Below are 23,032 nucleotides of genomic sequence, written 5' to 3'. Positions count from 1 at the left end.
TATTTTTATATATAATATAGGTAATGTAAGTCTTTCTTTGTCAATCACTCCCTTTCCCATGTGTCTTATTTCTATTCATTCATTTTATTCAACAATATTTAATGACTACCTAGTATGTGTGCCAAACACTGTTTCAAATGCAAAGGATACAGTAATAAGACAGACAAGATGATCTCCACCCAATATTCCCCTATTCTTTCTCATCTCCATATACAATAATAGCTGATAAATGTCAGCATGTACCAAGTATTTTACATATATTAAGCCACTTATTCGTAACCGCCATACAAGCATGGTGAAATTATTCTCCTCACTTTTTAGATAAAGGATGGTGAAGCACAGAGAGGACATGCTACTGCCCAGGTCATACCTATGGTAAAATGTATGAGCCAAAAGGGCACATCATCCTTGAGTCTCATCTCTCCCTGTCTCCCCCACACCCTCCCCAGTCCTCTGATCCCATCCACCAGCAAAGCCAGTAGGCTCCACCCCTCCAACTCCACTACTTTCTAGGCACACGGCACCATGCTCTCTGACGAGGCGTTAGCTCCCAACTAATGTCCTTGCCTTCCTCCACTTGTCTCCATCCCACGACCACAGTGATCTTATAAACCAGCACTCGAAATGTCCATCAATAGGGTCTCCTTCAACAATCACACACAGTGACACATAAAATGCATTAGGTACTTTCTATGCGTCTAACAATACTGTATGAGTTAAGTACTGTTTTAAGCCAGAGAGAGCTCCAGTAATTTACCCAAGATGCGTAGCTGATAAGTGGCAAACTGAAGATTCAGATACTCAGTGAGTGTCTTGGTCTCTAGGCAATACTGTCTCCCAAAACACATTTCCGTGGTGGAATACCATTCAGCCATAAAAAGGAATGAGGCATTATATACACTGATATGGAATGATCTCCAAGACATGCTGTGAAGTGAAGTGGAGTATAGAACAGCTGGGTAGAGTTTAGCCTCTTGGGAGTTTTTGGTTTCTTTAAGAACACCAATATAAGGCTGGGCATGGTGGCTCAAGCCTGTAATCTCAGCACTTTGGGAGGTCGAGGCGAGTGGATTGCCTGAGCCCATGGATTCAAGACCAGCCCGGGCAACTTGGTGAGATCATGTCTCTACAATAAATAAAAAAATTAAGCCGGGCTCGGTGGCTCAGCCCGTAATCCCGTGCCTTTGGGAGGCTGAGGTGAGTGGATGGCCTGAGCCCGCGGGTTCTAGAACCACCTGGGCAGCGAGACCTCATTTCTACAATAAATCAAAAAATCAGCCGGGCATGGTAGCGCATGCCTGTAATTCCGGCTACTTGGAAGGCTGAGGCGGAAGGATCGCCGGAGCCCAGCAGGTCGAGGCTGTGGTGGCCGAGAGCAGCCACTGCACTCCAGTCTGGGCGACAGAGTGAGACTCCAACTCAAAAAAAAAATTAAAATAAAATAAAAAATAAATAAATAAATTAGCCAGGTGTGATAGTGCACGCCTGTAGTCCCATCTACTTGGAAGGCTAAGGCAGGAGGAAGGCCTGAGCCCAGCAGGTCGAGGCTGTGGTAGCCATAAGTATGCCACTGTACTCCAGCCTGGGTAACAGAGTAAGACTCCAACTCAAATAAATAAAAAAAAGGAACACCAATATATATGTTTGAAAATGTCTACACAACGACACATAAGAAACAGAGGGAAAATATGTAAAAAAGCAGTGGCTACTTCTGGAAAGGGAAGAATAGGTGGCCAGTAGCAGAGATGGAGGTAGACTACATTTCACTGCATATTATTTTGTGCCTTTAAAAAACTTTTTTAAAAATTTTCTTTCTTTATTTTAAAGATGTGGGGTATAATTCAGGACTAGGTATACAAACATTCATTATGCAGGTGCCCTTGTTGATGCGGTGTGCCCCTCCCTCCCCTGGCAGTTTCCCTCAACTGCCAATCCCTTTCTTCTAGTATTATGATGATTGTTCAAGGTCCACTTATGAGTGAGAACATATGGTACTCTGCTCTTGGTTTCTGTGATGGATCACTGAGTATGATCGACTCTAAATCCATCCAAGTTGCTGAGAAGTCTGTATGTTTTGACTCTATCATAAGAACAGCAGTTCTTAACCAAAGTCAGCATGACCCCAGTGCCCCACCCTCCCTATTCACCTGAGCTTGCCTGAGATACTTTTTTTTGTTTCCCCAGATGAAAAATGTCCTCAGAGGGAAAGGTTTTGCCGATATGGAAGAGTTGAAACAAAAAATGGCAGAAGCACCAAAGGACATCAAAATGGACGAGTTCAAGACCTGTTTTGAGCCGTGGAAAAAGTGTCTTGAAAAAATTTTTTTTTAATAAATAGAGACCAGGTCTCACTATGTTGTCCAGACTGAGCTAGAACTCCTGGACTCAGACAATCCTTTTGCCTCAGCCTCCCAGAGTGTTGGGATTATAGGCATGAGCCACTGCACCTGGCCTATTCTGTACCTTTTGATTTATGCTGTGTATGCACAAATACACTCACATTGCCTGTTCAAAGAACTAAGTAATGAAAAACACGCAGATTGCTAGGCTGAGACTTTTTCTGAAAGAAGAAAGGGCATGACCAAGTCGCTAGCATATAACCTGCTATGTTTTCCCTCCACATCTAATAGTGAATGGTTTGTTTATTAGCATGTGTTTACCGTGTGACTCTACTAGCATCATTACCTCCAATGATTTGGTTTTGCTTTGCAGTGGGGCCATGCAGTGTTGGGAGGCAGTGCATGCTTATTGGACTAGCTTTGCAACCTCACTAGACTCCTCAGAATGGAAGCGCCATTGAAAAAGGACTCTTTGTATGGTTTAGAGCCACTGCCTCAACATTTATTTAGCACACTACCTGGGATACAGGAACTCTGAATGAATGCATGACACTCAGTGTCCAAGAATCTAAGGCTGACACAGAGGGTAAAACAGTAAGACCCTTCTTTACCAAAAATGCACAAGGATTTCTAATGCTTTAGGGCAGTGGTCCTCAACCTTTTTGGCATCAGGGACCAGTTTTGTGGAAGACAATTTTTCCGTGAACTAGGGGTGAGGGATGCTTGGTAAGATTCAAGCATATTACATTTATTGTGTACTTTATTTCTATTATTATCACATTGTAATATATAATAAAATAAAATAATAATAAAATAATTATATAACTCACAGAATCAGTGAGAGCCCTAAGCTTGTTTTCCTGCAACCAGATGGCCCAATCTGGGGGTGATGGGAGACAGTGACACCCGAAATGTGTTGCTTATGTCTAGTCTACCCCATAATCTCGTTTTGGTTGCTGTCACTGCAGAAAACTGCCTCACAAAGACAGGATATTGGAAATAGAAGTAGGCTTTTCAGTGCTGATCTGACAGGAGGTGGAGTTCAGGCAGTGATACAAGCAATGGGAAGCAGATGTAATACACATGAAGCTCGGCTCACTCCACCTCTGCTTACCTCCTGCAGGGCAGCCTGGTTCCTATCAGGTCAAAGGCCAGGGGCTGGGGATCCTGGTGACCACTACATATGTTTTTTAGTATGAAAAATTAAGATCTTGCTCAAAGAATACTCCTATAGTATTAACATCAATACTCAAAAGATCCTGATTAAGCAATACTCATAATAATAAGCTCCAGGTTCCAAGAGATTTTGTTTAGGCTCATACAGGGACAGAAAAACATTGATAATAGGCAAAAAGCAGTGAGGTTATGACAGAAAAATAGTCCAAGCGTTAAACAACAGGAGAGATTTAAAAAAGGTATGTAGGCAAGTACAAAATTTCCATTATTATTTCAGCAATTTGGGGTTATACCAATTATTGTTGATTCAATCAGAAGAAACGCAAAGGAAAACACCTGACCTAGAATTGACTATCTTGAGGCTTCTAGAATTGCTTTGCTGGGTCATTCCTTCAAACACAAAAGGAATGAGCTCAACAACAGAACTGAACAACGCCTACAGGAAAATGACCCTGAGAATGGTCTTCATTTTCAGCCTAATTAGCAGAGGCAGAGGAGGAGAACACCGTTTATTAATGCTATGTGATTGTTACTTTTATGTGTCAACATGTCTGGGCCACAGGGTGCCCAGACAGTCGACTGAACATTATTCTGGATGTTTGCAGGAGAGTGTTTTTGAATAAGATTAACATTTATTTAATTTAATTTAATTTTTTTTTTTTTTTGAGTGGAGTCTCACTCTGTCACCCAGACTGGAGTGCAGTGGCCGCTTCCGGCCACCGCAGCCTCGACCTGCTGGGCTCCGGCGATCCTTCCGCCTCAGCCTTCCAAGTAGCTGGAACTACAGGCGCGCACTACCACACCCGGCTCATTTTGATTTATTGTAGAGATGAGGTCTCGCCAAGTTGCCTAGGCGGGTCTTGAACCCGCGGGCTCAGGCAATTCACTCACCTCAGCTTCCCAAGGCGCGGGATTACAGGCTGAGCCACCAAGCCCAGTTAAGATTAACATTTTTATTTTATTTATTTTTTTAAAATTTTTAAAATTTATTTATTTATTTTTTTGAGTTGGAGTCTCACTCTGTTGCCCAGACTGGAGTGCAGTGGCCGCTCCCGGTCACTGCAGCCTTGACCTGCTGGGCTCTGGCAATCCTTCCGCCTCAGCCTTCCGAGCAGCCGGAATTACAGGTGCGGGCTACCACGCCCGGCTAATGTTTTGATTTTATTGTAGAGATGAGGTCTCGTCTGCCCAGGCGGGTCTCGAACCCACAGGCTCAGGCAACCCACTCACCTCAGCCTCCCAAAGGTGCGAGATTACAGGCTGAGCCACCAAGCCCAGCTAAGATTAACATTTAAATCAGTGGATTGAGTGAAGCTTTCGCTAAAGTGAGTGGGCCATACCCAATTAGTTAAAGGCCCAAATAGAACAAAAAAGCTGATCCTTCCTTGAGTCAGGGAGAATTTCCCTTGCTTGCCAGTTCTTAAGTTGGGACCTTGGCTTTTTCCTGCCTGTGGGCTCAAATTAAAACATCAGCTGTTCCTGGGTCTTCAGCCCATCGACCTCTGGACTGGACCCACTCCATTGTCTCTCCTCGAGCCCCTGCTCACTGACTCCACCTGCAGTACCTACAGCCTTCATAATCATGTAGGTCATTCCTTACAATGTATCACGTCATCTATACTTATTATACATGTAAAACACATCATAAACGTAGATTATTGATTACAAACACATACATGCATATCTACACACACACAGCCTATGGGTCTATTTCTCTGGAGAACCCTGATTAATCCATGTTGCTTCCTCTGTTAGGAAACTCACCAGAGTGAAATACCTATCGATACAACCTATCATTAGAATTCTAAGATGGGGATACAATGTCTGGCCCCCAATCAATGCTCAGCTGGTAGGGAAAGAATCAATAGTTTAGAAGCCGAAGCCTTGGTCATACATCTGCCAAGGGGTTAGTATCCAGAAGACACATTTAAAAAAACTCTTACAACTCAGCAACAAAAAACAACTTGATTTTTAAAATTGGCAAAGGACTTAAATAACCATTTCTCCAAAGGAGATATACAAATGGCTAGCTAATAAGCACATGAAAAGATGCTCAACATAACTAATCATCAGGGAAATGCAAGTCAAAACTACAGTGAGATGTCATATTTATCGTTAGGATGGCTACTATTAAAGAAAAACAGAAAATAATAAAGGTTGGCAAAGGATATAGAGAATTGGAACCCCTGTTGTACATTGCCGGTAGGAATGTAAAATGATGCAGCTGTTATGAAAAACAGTATGGCAGGGCCTTGAAATACTAAAAATAGAACTACCATATGATCTAGCAATTCCACTTCTGGATCAATACCCAAAAGAACTGAAAAAAGTGAAAACTGAAAGAATTCTCAGAGTGATGTGTACACCCATATTCATAGCTGCGTTACTCACAATATCCAAAAGGAGAAAGCTACCCACATATCCACTGAGGGGTGAATGGTTCAACAAAATGTGGCATATATACATAGAACACTTCAAAAAGGAAGTACACTCTGATGCACGCTACCACACGGATGAAGCTTGAGAACATTATGCTAACTGAAATAAACACACACAAAAGGACAATTTCCTTATGGTTCCACTCATGTGAGGTTCCTAGAGTTCTCAGATTCATAGAAACTAAAGTAGAACGATGGGTGCCAGGAGCAGGGGGAAATGGGGCCTGACTAGTGTATACATGGAATTTCATGTTTAATGTATACATACGGAGTTTCATTTTTGTAAGATAAGAGTTCTGGAGATAGATAGTGGTGATAGTTGTATAACAATGTTAATACACTTAACACCACTGAACTGTATGCTTAAAAATAGTCAACATGGTAAATTATATGTGTATTTTACTACAATTAAATAATGCCTGAGGCTAAAGACTGACAGATATTCAAGACATACCAGTGAGCTTTAAAGAAAAAATAAGTTGCAGAAGAACGCATCTAATGCAGGCCACTATGGGAAAACTAACAAATGCATAGAACGGAGGCAAATTGTCGCTCGCAGCTACCAATAAGATGGGAAGGAGAGAGAAGGCAGGGTGTTCGTGTATCACTCTGTGTGCTTCGGTATTGATTGAACTAGTACAATAAGAACGTATTTGTATTTGCTTCCTAGAGTGGCTTTAACAAAATGCCACAAACTGGGTGACTTACAACAACAGAAATTTGTCTCACAGTTCTGGAAGCAAATCAAGTTATCCGAAGTCAAGGTGTCAGTAGGGCCACATTCCCTCTGAGACCCTGAAGAGAATCCTTCCTTGCTTCTTCCTTGCTCCTGGTGGTGGCTGCTATCCTTGGCGTTGCTTGGCTTGTGGTTGCATCCCTCCAGCCTCTGCCTCTGTTGTCACATGGCATTCCTCCCATGTATCGCTCTTCACATGGCATTTTCCTCTTCTAATAAGGATACTAGTTACACTGGGTTAGGGCTCACCATAATAACCTCATCTTAACTTGACAATATCTTCAAAGACCCTATTTCCAAACAAGTCCACATTTATAACTACTTGTGTATAGAATGTCAACATTTTTGGGGGGGAGCGGGATGCCATTCAACCTATAATCATATTTGTGTTAAAAACAAAACAAAACAAAAACTGCAGCCGGGCTCGGTGGCTCAGCCTGTAATCCCGCGCCTTTGGGAGGCTGAGGTGAGTGGATGGCCTGAGCCCGCGGGTTCGAGACCTGCCTGGGCAGCGAGACCTCATCTCTACAATAAATCAAAAAATTAGCCGGGTGTGATAGCGCACGCCTGTAATTCTGGCTACTCGGAAGGCTGAGACAGAAGGATCACCGGAGCCCAGCAGGTCGAGGCTATGGTGGGCGGGAGCAGCCACTGTACTCCAGTCTGGGCGACAGAGTGAGACTCCAACTCAAAAAACAAAAACAAAAACAAAAACAAAAAAACTGCAGTTAAGTTTCCTTGAACACTCTATTTACATGCCCTCAAGAGAATACATGAAACTCTGTTTGAGACAGGACTATGAGAATTGAGAATCCGGATTCAGGAACCACGCTGCAGAGATTTGAATCCCAGCTCAGTCCTTTACAAACTATATCACTTTGAGGAGTGTCATGAATGTCTCTCTTTGTGCCTCGGTTTCTTCATCTGTAAAATAACACCACCTAGCTCAAAGGGAGGATTAAATGAATTATAAAGGGCTTAGCCATGCCTGGTTCATAGTAAGTGCTCTATCAACACGAGCAACTGTTGTTATGACTGACACCACTTCAGTATCTCAAAGACTCCTCAAGGAAGCATTCTTGGGGACAGAGCTCGTTTGTTTTTTTAGCACCTACAGTAGTTGCTTCCCCAACAGTCTCAGGCTTGACTTTCAGGACACCAGCAATTTCACTTGATACACGGTCACACTGCTGCACCAAATATACTTCATCCATGTAGCTGCCCAACTCCCTGGGTGCAGCCCATCTGTGGCATGGCTGTCAAGCTTGCCATGGCTGGCAGGGTCTTGGAGCGCCATCTAAATTGTCGGGGCAAGGCACCTGTCACATCACACCCAGCCTGGGAAGGGGCACAGAGCAGTGCTCGGCCTCAGACCTCCCACTCTCTGTGATCGGGGACCTATATTTGGATCTTGATCCCTGTCTGACTTGTTGCTAAATCTGTAACCGGTTACTCCTGCAGGGCTGCAGGGGAGGAATCATGTTGCTATGGCAAACCCAACAACTCTGGGAGAAGCAGAAGACAAGAGATGGAATTTCGGGGCCCAAGACCACCAACAGGCTGAGAAGTGCCCATTTCTGCCTGTGTGCCTCAGCAATGAACCTTGATGTGCTACAATAAACAGATCCTTCTTCTTTTTGCCCAAATTTCCAACCATGACAAAAATAAAAGCCTGCTGATACAAGAGCTCTATTCAGACGTCGTTCCTTACAGGACAGAAACTAAAACTCACATTTCATTCAGCAAGTCAGGAAGTCAGCTGATTTCCTTTAAAACCCTCTCTCCGCAGCATGAAACAAGTGATTGTCCAGCCTAGATTTTATACATAATATTACTTTTTGACCTGCAGTTTACAAATAAACTATGGGGGAGAGGCAAATAGAACTTTGGTTTTCTCATCTCCCAGAGGTTTGAAGGCGCCGGAGGAAGGCACGGAAAGATGAAAGGAACTGCCTGGTAGCCCAGAAACCTTATCGTCAACAGACTTCCACCCCCACCCACACGGTCACGGAGCCACTCACACAAAGCAAAGCCGAGCTGACTCCTAAGTCATTGTTTTCATAACTACATTCTGGTGTAGCTTCTAAGATCTCCATTGAAAAGGTCCAACAAATACACAAACACAAACCAGAGATGAAGACCTGTCTGTGTGCTAGACATTCCTGAGCTAGGTCATCTCATGAACCGGCTAAGGGAAGTTCTGGTAGTGAGACAGGAGATAGCTAGGAAAAGGCTAGGCAAACAGACGCATGGGTCCTCTGGTATCAGTGTAGGGTCCCCTGGTAACAATGTAGCAAACTCGAGGCAGGCCCCTCAGGCTCAGCATTGGTAAACAAGCTCCCCGTGAGCCTCTCAAGCTAGAGCTTCAGTACTCACTGCCGGGATCAAAAAGCAACCAATCAGCTCACCATTAGGTCCTTACCTCCTGCCAACTGGTCCTTAATACTGACCAATCAGAACAACTACATCTCACAGCTAATGCTAGCCAATGGGCTTGGACTCAGGGCTATATAAGCACCAGGTTTTCACCCCCAGTCGGGCAACCCATTGGGGTCCCTTCCCACTGTGGGTGCTTTCCTGTCCTTCTCAATAAATCCTACTTTCTCACTTTCTGGCTGTGTCCCTCCTTCTTCCTGGGGATGAGACAAGAACCTGGACCCTGAAGAGCTGTGACCTGAAAGAGCTGCAGAAGAACGTTGGAACCGAAGAGTCGTGCACCCCAGAGGCTGGCCTGGTAGACAACACAGCCAGCTGAACCAGGAAAGCTGACAGAAGAAGGCGAGACTCCGAAGCTGAGACACTCTGGGGGCTGGGCTTACCAGCCTACCAAATCACAACACTCTCAGGGCTTGGCTTGCCAGCCCATTAGAGCTGACACTCCCGTGCTAGACTAACCAGCCCCTCAACGACCCTTGCTTGGGCTTGCCTGGCTGACCCATTGAGCTGACACCCTTGAAGCCCAGGCTGACATGAAAAATCTGCACCAGTAGGCGAGTTCAGGATAGGATCAGCCGGGGAGCTGCCCATGTAACTGACAGGCTGCATCTCTGAAAAGCTACTCTGGGTTAACTTTATTTTATTATTGATTCAGGGTCTCATTCTGTTGCCCAGGCTGGAGTGCAGTGGCACGATCACAGCTTACCGCAGATTCGACTTCCCAGGCTCAGGCAATCCTTTCACCTCAGCCTCCAGAGTAGCTGGGACTACAGGTGTGTGCCACGACGCCTGGCTAATGTTTTGCTTTTTTGTAGAGACAAAGTCTCTCTAAGTTGCCCAGGCTGGTCTCAAACTCTGGGCTCAAGTAAGCCTCCTGCCTCGGCCTCCCAAGGTGCTGATATAAGCGTGTGAGCCACCACACCCCATTGGGTTGGGTTATCTTTAGAACTACATCTTAGAGCAGCAGTGAAACAATTTTTTTTCCTTAAAAAAAAAAAAGTCAGAAGCACCTCTCATCCTGATTCTCTTTACTTTCTGTCCTTTTAGTCTCTTTTTCCAAGACAGCTTTTCTGAGCTTGAGCTAGGATAGAAAAAGCACTAGAGTAAAATGTGTTAGCTCAAGGAACCAGAGATCGGAGGTAGAAAAGAGGTGATACGTTAGTGGAGTTATGGGTGTGCAGTTTTTCTGAATTTTAAAGGAAACAGCAACTGCTTAGAATGACACAAATGATGATTAGAGAAACAGATCAGAGAAATGAGATGTCATCAGGGGGCACTCTGGAGCAGGCAACCGAAGACTCAAGGCCTCCATGAGGCGCCACCACTTCACCCGCCAGATGAGTCATTTAACCGCCCAGAATCTCCACTGCTGCAGCTCTGACACGGGTATATTAATCCCTGCCTTGGCCTCCATTAGGATGGGGATCAAATGAGGTCATGCATGTGGAAGTCTTCTATAAACGATTAGGTGATCAAGTCTAGTGAACGCATGGTTATTCTAGTAGAATCTTAGGTGGGCTGAACACAGACAGTAGGGGTCCTCCTACTCCATGTCTTCTCAGCCTCCACAGGAGTTTCTTGTATCTAGCAGGAAGGGCAAATAAACTAAAAACACAAATGTGCTGACCAGATCTGCATGGAGGTTAGGGTTTTAGACCAGTGTTCCAAAAGTAGGCTTAAAGGAATGCTGTTCAACTTCAAAAGTCAAAGCAGGTGGCCATCACCAAGCAATCAGCAATGCGTCCACAAGGGACAGAATACCCAGGGGCAAGGCAGCTCTTCCTCATCAACAGCACCTTCATCATGGTGCCTTGCTCACTACTGTACAAGAAATAAGAAAGTAGCTTTAGTTCACAAAATTCTCGTTGGGAGTATGCCATGCCAATCAGCTTCTTACTCTCAGTTCATAGCATTAACACTAAGTTAGTACTAATTACCATCTCAATGGACAATTCAGAAGCCATTAAAATATAAATTAGCCTGAAAGAAAGAATCCTGTGGAAAGTGAAATTCTGATGGAGAAGAGATAAACTCTAACATCTAACATTTAATGTGTTAATGACCCTGTAAGAATTGCTAAAATAGGGTGTTGGCCGGCTGTGAGGTGGCTCAGCCTATAATCCCAGCACTTTGGGAGGCTGAGGCAGGAAGATTGCTTGAGCCCAGGAGTTTGAGACCAGCCTAGGCAACACAGTGGGAAAAAACAAAACAAAACCAAACAAAACAAAAAAGGGGATGTGGCTCACATCTGTAGCCTCAGCTACTCGAGAGAGGCTCACCTGAGCCTGGGAGGTTGAGGCTGCAGTGAGCCGTGAATATGCCACTGCACTCCAGCCTGGGCAACAGAGTGAGATTCTGACTAAAAATGAAATAAAATAAAATAGGTGCTAATTAAAGTAGAGCTACTACCTTTTCTGATCCCCTGGAACCTAGAGGTGGGGTCTGGAAAGGTAGTTACCTGAGAATAAGATAACTCAGGCATATGCACACGTACACACACAAACATGCGTGCGTGCGCACATACACGCACACAACACAACTAGCAATAGAGCTGTTTCCAGTAAGTATGACCCCGGTCCATACCAAGCCCGGATCAGGAGTTAAACACAGGTTTTGCTTTGCTTAGTGTGCTTCAGAAGTCACAAAAGGATTTTTTTTGTTTTTGTTTTTGTTTTTGGCAGAAGTCAATAGAGAACACATTGGAGTGGGCTGACTTAGAGCTACAATGCATGGGAGGGATGGAGCAGGGAAGAAAATAGGAAACATCACACTAGAGTGACCGTTGGTCACAAGCTAAACATTTCCAACAAACAAAGCCATACAAGGGAGCGCAAAATTGTAACTAAAAAAATTATTTATGATAAAGCTCTACTCCTTAGGTACTTTACACTTCACACTGGCAACTGCTTAACAATGTGGCCCTTTCTCCAAGAAGACTTGCAAATATGGGGACAGATTTTTGAATAAGTGTGAAGGGATGTTAACATTTCATTTTGTAAATATCACCTGGGGATCAGAAGAATCACAGTTTTTCTATAAACCAGTCCAAACGGCCTCTCCAGGTTCTGGAAGGAAACCTGCTTTTGCCGCCTTCTCCCTGCTAAACTTTGGGGCAGTGAATTTCAGAATGGCAATGTTTACATGATGTTGCCTACAACCTCACACTCATGGAGGGAAGACTCATGACAGAATGGCACGAAGCAGGAACATGGGAGTAATGCTCACAAGTCAGAGAGCTTTTGATCAGAGTGTATGCAACAGCAGGAAAGCCCATTACTCCAATTGCTGAAATTATGTCTCGCTGGAGTCAAGTTGACAGAAATATTTACAGAATTAGCAAAATACTGTCATCTGCAGGTGCCTAATCTCCTGAAAACCCTTTCTAGGGTGTGGGGGAGAGAGCTGGGGTGGCAAGTACACAGGAAGCCATCTACCAAAAAGTGCAATGTGTTAAAAAAAGAAATGATAGGTCTTTTTACTATTGGGATTAAAATAGTGTGGGAAATTAAACCCGTGGCATAATTCATCCTAAAGCACAAAGACTTCTACTGGCCAACAAATTTCTTATATTTGTAAAGCCCTCTGAAGGTTGTATTTCTTTTTCTGATACTTAAAAAATATTACTATATATCTTTGCTATATCCTTCATACTTTATTTATGATCACAAGGAAATATCTTTTCTCAAGGTTTGTTTTTTTTTTTTTTTGAGTAAGTGTCTCATTCTGATGCCCAGGCTGGAGTGCAGTGACACAATCACAGCTCACTGTAGCCTCAATCTCCTGGCCTCAGGTAATCCTTCTGCCTTAGCCTCCCGAGTAGCTGGGACTACTGGTGTAGTCCACCATGCCCAGCTATTTATTTTATTTTATCTTATTTTGTTGTAGAGACAAGATTTTGTTATATTGCCCAGGCTAGTCCCAAACTCCTGGCCTCAAACAATCCTCTCACCTCAGAGGTTTGGTCCCAAAGTGCTGGGATTAGGCGTGAGCCACTGCACTCAGCCAAAATTGCCCTTTATATTACAAAGTAATTGCAGTGCTCATGAACTGAATTTGGTCATTGAGGTTAATCAACAGCCATACAAGTAAAACCATTGGCCTTCTTGCCAGCTTGGCCCGTTCTCAAAGCATACTAGTCAGAAGCCACTCAGAGAGAAGACAGCATTTACCTTCCAGGTCTCAACTGCAGGTTTTTTTTACCAGACCTCAGTGAGCAGGGCTCAGTTAAACTGGTTGTTGCTGAAATGTCAACAGCATTGAAGTAGATGTCAGAGCAGGTGGTCTTTGAAAGGTCTTAGATCAATACTGCTCAGACTCTTTGGCTCCATCAGGGTTTGGGTAACAAGGCTCTCTGGAGGAGGTTCCAGGAGAGAAGCAGAGAGCCATTCAGTGACATGGGATGCTTTTTCCTTCCCGTGTCAGACACTGACATGTAAGTTACCAGGTGATAGGAGAGGACATCACAGACATTCAATAGGAGGGGATGAAGTCAAGCCAGCTCCTCTCAGAAACCACCCATTTGAGTGTCTCCTCATGTGACGTTCCTACGGAAACAGAAGCCTCCTTCCCCTTTCTTCTGAGTTACGTTCAAGAAGAAGGGGCTCTGGGAGCTCAGCCCATTTCCTTCTTATGTTTCAGGAAGCATGGAAAGAATGATTTCAGGTCAAGGGACTCCAAAAGAGGTTCTGCAGTAGTAACCAAGACCTCCCATGTCATCAGCCCCAAGCTGTGTTCCGAACACTTCTACATGGATGCCTGCCCTTTCCTCACATTCCACAAGTCTACATCAAGCTCCAGCTCATCCTGTCCCCCCACAACTCATCCCTACTTTGGTTTCTTTATTGCCACCAACAAAATTAGCCATCCTTTTTCCAGCGGCCAAGAATTAATACTTTGGAAGCATCTTTTACGCCTTGCCTCCTTTTTCACTGATGCCCAAGTTATTTCTTAACAGAGTTGTCAACACAGTTATTGGTTATATGGGCATACTTAGCTGTGAATATAAATACTCTCTGACCTGCTTGGGGTCTTTACAAAATAGAGATGGGCTTGGTGAGAATAACAACAATCTGGAAAGTCCATGAAGATTACACTGAGGCCATACTGAGAAGCTGGAAATGGGAGAAACAAGATAGCCCTCAGAGATAAAATACAGGAACAAACGTGGAATAGGTCTGCAGACCCAGCAGAGACATCTCATTAGACCACAAGCAGCTAGGCCATCAGATCTCAGAAGAAAAGGAGCTGGCCTAATGCAGCAACAGAGCAAGGAAAGTCCCTGGGGGAAACACTGGGAGGGGCCATGCAAGTCCCTGCAGGACAGGTGAACTCCTGGGAGCTGGCAGAAGGGCAGTGGATAGTATAGGTAAGCTGGGTGCAGCGGCTCATGCCTATAATCCCAGCACTTTGGGAGGCCAAGGCGGGAGGATCACTTGAGCTCAAGAGTTTTAGATCACCAAGGGTAACATACTGAGACGTAGTCTCTATGAAAAAATAAAAAGTGAGCTTGGCATGGTGGCACGCACCTATAGTTCCAGCTTGGCATGGTGGCACCTGTAGTTCCAGCTACTTGTGAGCCTGAGGTGGGAGGATCACCTGAGCCCAGGAGGTTGGGGCTATGATGAGTTGTGATTCTGCCACTGCACTCCAGCCAGGGTGACAAATGAAACCCTGACTCAAAAACAAAAACAAAATAAAGAGCAAGTGCTGCCCGCTCAGTGCTAACAGTCCATTGTGGGCAACAGAAAACAGCCAATTCTAGAACACAACTCTCAACCCATTCTCTGATCTCACTTGTTCTGACAATATGCCTACCAAGTAGCTTTTTGCCTAGGATTTGCCTTCCCATTGGGGTCTGCCTGCCTGCAGGGAGAGCACTGTGGCCTTGTATTTCTCACCGCACATCCTTTATGGTTTTTTCTTACGCATCAGCCTCATGCACGAGATACTGAGCCTGCCCCTAAGAGATGGACGTGCTCAGGGTGTGCTGACGAATCACACCAAGAACTGGACCCAGGAGCCCAGCACATACGTGGCGACATCCTTACCATGTCTTCATCTTACCTGGCAGAGTTCAGAATCTACAGGAGAGGCGTGAGCTTCCCAGGTGTTCCTAACTACACTTGACAAATTCTGCCTTTATAGAAATGACCTCAGCGGCAGTGATGTTTTTGTTTTGGCATATTTTAGGTGTTCACATTGATCAAATCAGTCCCTTTCATATAAAGCACAGCTTTATGTATATGCTCATTTGAAGATAACATTGCAAGGCTATATCCGAGGCCCGTCATAATCCTACATCTGCCTCCACTTGTTTCCTGGTTATTTGAAAACATGTTTCTCTAAGAAAAACTACGTGATAAGAATTCGAAATGGAAGACAGACATTATAACTATCGCTTTCTCAGCAAAACATCAAAATTGATGTAACAAAAGGACAAACCCTACAGGATTAATTTCTAATTTACAAGGGGGGACCCAATAAACCCAGAATTATCTTTTTATGGGAGGGCGGGCCCCCTGTAGTCCAGGCATCCCCCTCTAAGTGCATGCTCTAGGAACCTATCTGTGCACCAGCTAGTGTTGAGAGAGGCTGCATTCAGCTTCAGTGAATTTTGGGGGGGGGACTCTTTCAACATGTTTGCCCATTTCGTGATGCGTGATTTATGAGCACACCTGCCCACACCACACTGAGTGTTCATTTTTTACCAAAAGTGGCATGACCCCTGTGCCCCACCCTCTTTATTCTCCTGACTTTTTTTGTTTCCCTAGATGAAAAAAGTCCTCAAAGGGAAATGTTTTGCCGTATGTGGAAGAGGTGAAACAAAAAAAACGGCAGAAGCACTTGTCACAAAATTGATGAGTTCAAAAACTGTGTTTGTTTATTTTGAACAGTGGAAAAATTGTCTCAATAGGTGTACTGCATCAAATGGAGAGGACTTCGAGGGTGACTGAAGTTTAAACTTGTAAGAATAAATACGCATTTTCAAAATAAATAAATTCCAGGGTTTTTTGGGTCCCCCTCAGAAATAAAAATATGACACTATAAAGAAAACTGGAATTTCCCCATTAGTTAGTCTTATCCTAATGTCACTACCACAAAATTATTCTCATTCAAGAAAATTGGTTTCTTGAGTCACAATCACAGTGATTGGGCATAGGTAGCACATTTTTATACATGAAAAATTAGCAAAATGCTTTCTATACTCCAGAGAAAAGTTCTTATAGAAATATTCGTTATTCTATCCCTAAGTTATGTATGAGTATCACAAAAAAAAACAACTAATAAAGGTTATTTTAAAAAGATGAGTTGCATCTCTTTGCTGTCACGTCAGAAAAGAGCCTAGTTGTACTTACACACATTTAAGAACACTCTCTCAGATAATGTGCTGGAAAGTTTCAACATCCTGTAAATGTTAGGGTATAGCTTTATTTGAGGGGGCTGGGGAGACAAGTATCTGGTCTAGAATCCAGGAATGCTTATGCACTTCAAAACATATTCTGAGAACGAACACACACTAAGTGGTCTTCGGGCATTTGTAACCACATGGGTCTTGCTTCGCAACAGTTTTCGTGGCCTATCTGTGGGGAGGGCCAGTGAAGGAAGACAGTTCTGTGACTGTCCTGTTTGAATTCAAGACGTGCTGTTTGGAAAGTTCGTGGCCAGGTGCAGTAGTTCATGCTTGAAATCCTGGCACTTTGGGAGGCCAGGCGTGGTGGCATGCACCTGTAGTCCTAGCTACTTGGGAAGTTGAAGCGGGAGGATCACCTGAGTCTGGGAGGTTGAGGCTGAGCTGTGACTGCCACTGCTCTCCAGTCTGGGCAACAGAGTGAGATTCTGACTCCTCCCCCAAAAAAAGTTCAAGCAGGAAATCTGGGAACCGAAATGCATCAAACCTTCCCCTAGAGGTCAAGCCTGCAAACAGTGCTGAGACATGAGCCTCTCCTCTCTCCTTTGCCACCTGCCCTGATAGCAAGCCTCAGTGGTGCACAAAGAAAAATAAACAGACTTTTTGTTCTAGATTCAATTTTAAATTATAGATAAGTTTGCTCAGAAAACACCATAGCTTTGAGTACATATTCCTTAAGGCGTCCTTCCTATCTGGTTTAATTTCCATTTTTAACAAAAGAGCTCAGACCTAAAAACGGTCCACAACACACTGCCTTACACATAGAGAAGCTATTTCTAAACAGGCGAGGTAGGACCAGCACCATATAAACCTGCACCCTTTATTATCATTTGCCTTGTTTGGGGATCCTCTGGGTAGATACAGCCAGGCAAGTGGGAGAAAATGCCACGATGATTCTGCTCACCTGGCACTTTATACAAGGTTTTTACCAGCACTGCCTTGGGGATCACATTAGTTTTGATCATGATGATGAGGATGGTGATGGCGATGGCTCAGACATGGTGCTTATTTTTGTTTCAGGCATTTTGCATTTGCTTTTACTTGTACTCATCAGAACAACCCTGTGAGGTCTGCAGATGAGTTTTTGGCTCCACAGCTGCTAACTGTGAGACCCACAGCAAGTCAGCTCAACTCCCACACCCTTCATTTCCACATCTGAAAAGCTAGAACTACAATCATGTCTACCTCAGCAGACAATGTATCTAATACTCACCAGTCCTAGAATGTATGGATACCTAGAATGTGGGTACCTAAGGGGGGCCCTCAGTGTTGGTTGGCTGCCTGGTGGAAGAAATGTTAAATGTAAGGTCGTCTAGAGACAGAAGTTCTTCTGAGATCAATGAAGAAAGAAAGAAAAGTCTTCCAAGCCCAAAGGAGAGTATTTTAAAAATGAATTCACTTGCTTGACTCTTGAGTTTTTGTTTCAGTTAAAGCAAAAAAGCTTATACCATTCTCTATGCCTTAACAGATAAGAGAGGTGGGAAACTTAAAGCCCAGACTTCTTAGCCACTATACGATGCAACCATGTAAGCAAAACTATGTGTACTAAAGCTATTGAAATAAAAATAAATACATAAACAGGATATAAGGAAACATAAAGGTTTTTTGCAATTTTTTTAAAAAAGGTGATCCCAGCCAAAGCAAAGTAGATCCCCTCCCTGACTTCTTAACGAGCTCTGTTAAGCTTGCTATAGTCATCCCCTCCAATACCTGTGACATAGGATGGACTGAGCGCTAAGATACACCTTACAAACACAGCCTGAACAGAAACTGCAGCTAGCAAGACAGGAGCTCAGGATTACCCCTCCTGCCCCTGAGGGATAAAGGATTTTAAATGTAATTTAGGACAGGGTGGATAGAAAGTTGCCATTTTCAAAGTCTTGATAACAGCTCTATCTGAATTAAGAAACTGATTTTGGCTAATTAACATTTTAACCTACAACAGTTGCCTGTTAAAGATGTCAGTAGATGGCCATTCTTAGCAATTTTCCCATTTACAATCCATTCTAGTTTGAAACATTGTTAAGAATGTTTTGATGACAGTTGTTGACACAACTGGAAGTGAGTCTATAAGCCTACTCTCAAAGCATATTTAAAGTGACATATATCTGATTAATAAAGAGGCTCTTTCTTATCTTTCTATATGAAAAATATATTTTTTCAGCATTTTTCATTTGAGACATGACTTTTTTAATATGCTGCTAGCCCCATTATATAGTTAGCCTTAGGAGAAATTATATTGCTTTATAGTGATCCAAAAAAGTGAATTATTTTTCTTTCCTGCCCAAGATATCTTTGAGTAAGTGATTTTCCAAAGGATAATTGTTAGCTTAAAAATAAAACACACATCAAGAAGGGGGGAGGAGGAAAAACATTTTGTTAGTGATTAGCCAACTCCTCTGAGTAACAGCAAGAGACAGACCTGAGGAATACACCTTAGTAACTCAGTAACTCTCCACACTACAGAAAGACCCATCCCTGGAAGGATCTACTAAATCAAGCAAACATTTAAAATATGCTCAAAGACATATTTATCTATTCTAACCTCAGCTTAAATTCTCCTGTTTATTTTCAAGTTTGAAGGGAAGATAAGATTGATAGATGCTTAGTCCGAGGTAGTTTGGCTAAACTGGTGATTTTTCAAAATCAAAAGCTTTACTTGGTATTTCCTTTATGAGCAATCTTCAGCAGATACTGTTTAAAAATCCCAAAACTGGGTCATGCACAGTGGCTTGTGCCTGTACTCCCAGCACTTTGGGAACGCAGGAGTTCAACACCAGCCTGGGAAACACGGTAAGACCTTGTCTCTTAAAAAAAACAAAAAAACCAGGCGTGGTGGACACACCTGTAGTTCCAGCTACTAGGGAGGTTGAGAAGAAAGGATGACCCAAGCTCAGGATCTGCAGTGAGCCATGATCATGCCATTGCACTGCAGCCTGGGTGACAGAATAAGATCCTGATGCGAGGAAAAAAAAAAACCAATCAAAACAGCAAACTTGGCAGGGCACAATGGCTCATGCCTGTAATTCCAGCAATTTGGGAGGCAGAGGTGAGAGGATTGCCTGAGTCCAGGGGTTCGAGACTCGCCTGGGCAACTTGGCAAGACCTCATCTCTACAATGAAATAAAAAATTAGCCACTGTGGTGGCATGCACCTGTAGTTCCAGCTAATTGGAAGGCTGAGATGGAAAGATCACCTGAGCCCAGCAGCTTGAGGCAGTGCACTCCAGACTGGGCAACAGAGTGATACTCCTACTTGAAAAAACCCAGCAGCTTGAGCCAGTGCACTCCAGATTGGGCAACAGAGTGATACTCCTACTTGAAAAAACAAAAAACCCCTGCAAACGTATTACCTCTTGGCTTTTAAACAGTAGTGTGTTGGTAAATGTTCTGAAAACTGATTCTCGGGGAGTAGAAGAGAGGATCTGTAACATGTGCCAATTTATTTGGTGTAAATACTTCCAACATGGCCAATGTCAGGCCACCAAAGAGCCGTCACTGAAAGCGTAGTTGGAAAGCTGTGCACAATCAACCCATGGGGCTGATGGGCACACCACTGGGAATAAATTACATCAGCAGTACTGTACAACTCTATGCCAATTTCCATCTGAGCTGCACCAGAATCCACCGTGCCTGAGTTTAAGTATTTAGAGTTTTTTATCCTTCAAAAGTTTGTCACCAAAAGATTGATAATGTTTGGGCACAGTCAACTGCAAACTCCTTGAGGGAAAAAAAAGCATGGTAATAAACGGAACAGCTTCTTAAAGAACAAATTCTATCACACTAATCTTCTCCAACAACTTGGGGCCAGACCTAAAAGTTATCATCTATTTTGATGTCAGGAAGGCTTTGAGTTTTTCCCACACATTGTAGTGATCGATAAACTTGTGAAAACATAGTTTTCATACATCATGGCTAAAATCAGGTAGCCAACTTCTGAGAAATTTACAAGCTAGGCTTGATTATGAGTGCAGAGAAATGAATTGTCAAGGGAACACTTGCTAAATGGTGATCCAGGTGCAGCTTAAAGTTGCCCTCAGCAGGGCCTGACTTTGAGTTCTGTAGATGATGTGTGAGTAGAGGGAGGGAGAACTCCAATGGAAAAAAGAGGTTGCATGTCTTCTTAAAGTTAATCATGAAACCTAGTGACCATCAAAATGATTGTATGCAGTATCAGTCCATGGAATACAAGACATTTGTTCATTTTATCAACATCAAAGAAGACAAAAACGTGAAGTCACTAGGGAACTGGCCAACCTAAATATCTTCCTTCCTATGCAACTTTCCTCGGGGGAGGATAAAAAAGGGAAGAACCCTTTGTTTCTGTTGCCCAGACTGGAGTGCAGTGGCACAATCACAGCTCACTGAAGACTCAACCTCCTAGGCTCAGGTGATCCTTCCACCTCAGCCTCCCAAGTAGCTGGGCCTATGGACACATGCCACATTTGGCTATTGTTTTGAATTTTATAGAGACAAGATCTTGCTATGTTGCCCAGGTTGTTCTCAAACTCCAGGGCTCAAGCAATCCTCTCACCTCAACCTCCCAAATCTCTGGGATGACGGGTGTGAACCACCATGCCCGCTCTTATTCCCTTACAGAATTCTAATAAACCAAATCTGAATTCACATCTTTGAGTGAAGAAAATGGCTTAGTGCTTTCAATGAAATTATGACTATAGTAATTCATGTGTGCAGGTTCTTGTAATATAATGTACTGATCATGTGTGTATTTGAATGTAGTTATATTTATTTTTTATTGAAAGAGCCCAATGTATTTGGGGAGCCATAATATTTCCAGGTAGAGGTGAGAAAAAATACCATATGAATCCTACAAAATGTATTATCTCAAGAAATGAGTGAGCCGGGTTCGGTGGCTCAGCCTATAATCCCGCGCCTTTGGGAGGCTGAGGTGAGTGGATTGCCTGAACCCGCGGGTTCAAGACACACCTGGGCAGCAAGACCTCATCTCTACAATAAATCCAAAAATCAGCCGGGCGTGGTAGCACATGCCTGTAATTCCGGCTACTTGGAAGGCTGAGGCAGAAGGATCGCAGGAGCCCAGCAGGTCGAAGGTGTGGTGGCCGGGAGCGGCCACTGCACTCCAGTCTGGGCGACAGTGAGACTCCAACTCAAAAAAAAAAAAAAGAAATGAGTGACCTTTCCGCCCTCCCTCCTTTATTCTCATAGAATTGCAAAGAATATCTCTATATTTAAACACCACCATACTAATTAATATTGAATTTTAAAACCTTTAAAGATCCTTTAGATTGTGAATAATATTTTTTACTCATCAGGGTCTAAACTGTTGGACATACATGTCACACAAGGACACATTTTATCCTCAAAGATAAATCGGCTGGAAACCAAGTGCAGCCTGGCTTCTTCAGGTTGCTCTAGCTCATACTCAAAATTCTACTTTTGCGCTTAAAGAAGAGTACTTCTCCAGTGCTACCCTATGAAACGAAATGGTGCATTTCTCCAAAAAATTCAGGATTCCTGAAATGTGCACTGCTACTTCAGAAAATTGGGGTAAAAATAAACTACAAGGTTGGTGATAAGATAGGCATTAAAAGGCTTTGAGTTGAACAAAATAATTACACTAATAAATCAACGATAGTAAGTTTAATTCTGTAAAGTCACAGCTTAACTCAAGGACTTCACAACCATTCAGTTCCCTTATTATTAAGTAACGGAGTGAGCCAATAAGGGTGATATATTGACTATATATCACTATCTAAAGACAGAACAACTTGTTTTGGACAATTTGGGACATCACCTTGCCAAGACCTTAGGACCTCAACCAGAAGGAAGGCTTCCCATGCTCAGATGCTTTAAAGAGTACTGACACACTGCCACCAAGACATACACACAACATCTGAAGACATACACATGCCATAACACATACAAAGGCATGAAGTCCTCACCGGCACAATAGGCTCCTTATATAATGAAACATGCAAATAAGAGTAATGTATTAGCATGTGATATTTTCTGTAAAGATGTTGTAGGATTTAAGAACTTCTGAAGAATCTAAGAGAAAAACTAGGCATTGCCACATAATTCAATAGTTATGAAAAGACTCCCCCTCCCCGCCTAGAACATAAGAAAGTGTGGAGTAACATTCTGAATAGTTTTGAAAAGAACAATTAAGACAGATATAAAACGTGCATGAGCAGAGGGAGCATGGCCATTTATAATCTCTCCCATGGGAAGGTTTATATTTTCATTCTTGAGATGAAACTTACAGAGACAGTCCTTAACCATGGTTATCTTCTCTAGAAACAGGGTGTGACTTTTATACAGTCACAGGGAATATAACATAAATTGTACAGTCACTTATGAATACAAGTAAAGTTTACTTAAAAGGGGATGAAGAACCATGAAATTTTATTTTTATGTAGAAAGTAAGATAAGAGCTGGGCTCGGTGGCTCAACCTGTAATCCCGCGCCTTTGGGAGGCTGAGGTGAGTGGACTGCCTGAGCCTGCGAGTTCGAGACCC

The sequence above is a fragment of the Carlito syrichta genome, unplaced genomic scaffold, assembly GCF_000164805.1.
Source record: "Carlito syrichta isolate Samal-C Ts95f unplaced genomic scaffold, Tarsius_syrichta-2.0.1 Scaffold135578, whole genome shotgun sequence".
In the NCBI taxonomy this organism is placed as follows: domain Eukaryota; kingdom Metazoa; phylum Chordata; class Mammalia; order Primates; family Tarsiidae; genus Carlito; species Carlito syrichta.
Note: the sequence above shows the minus strand (reverse complement) of the source record.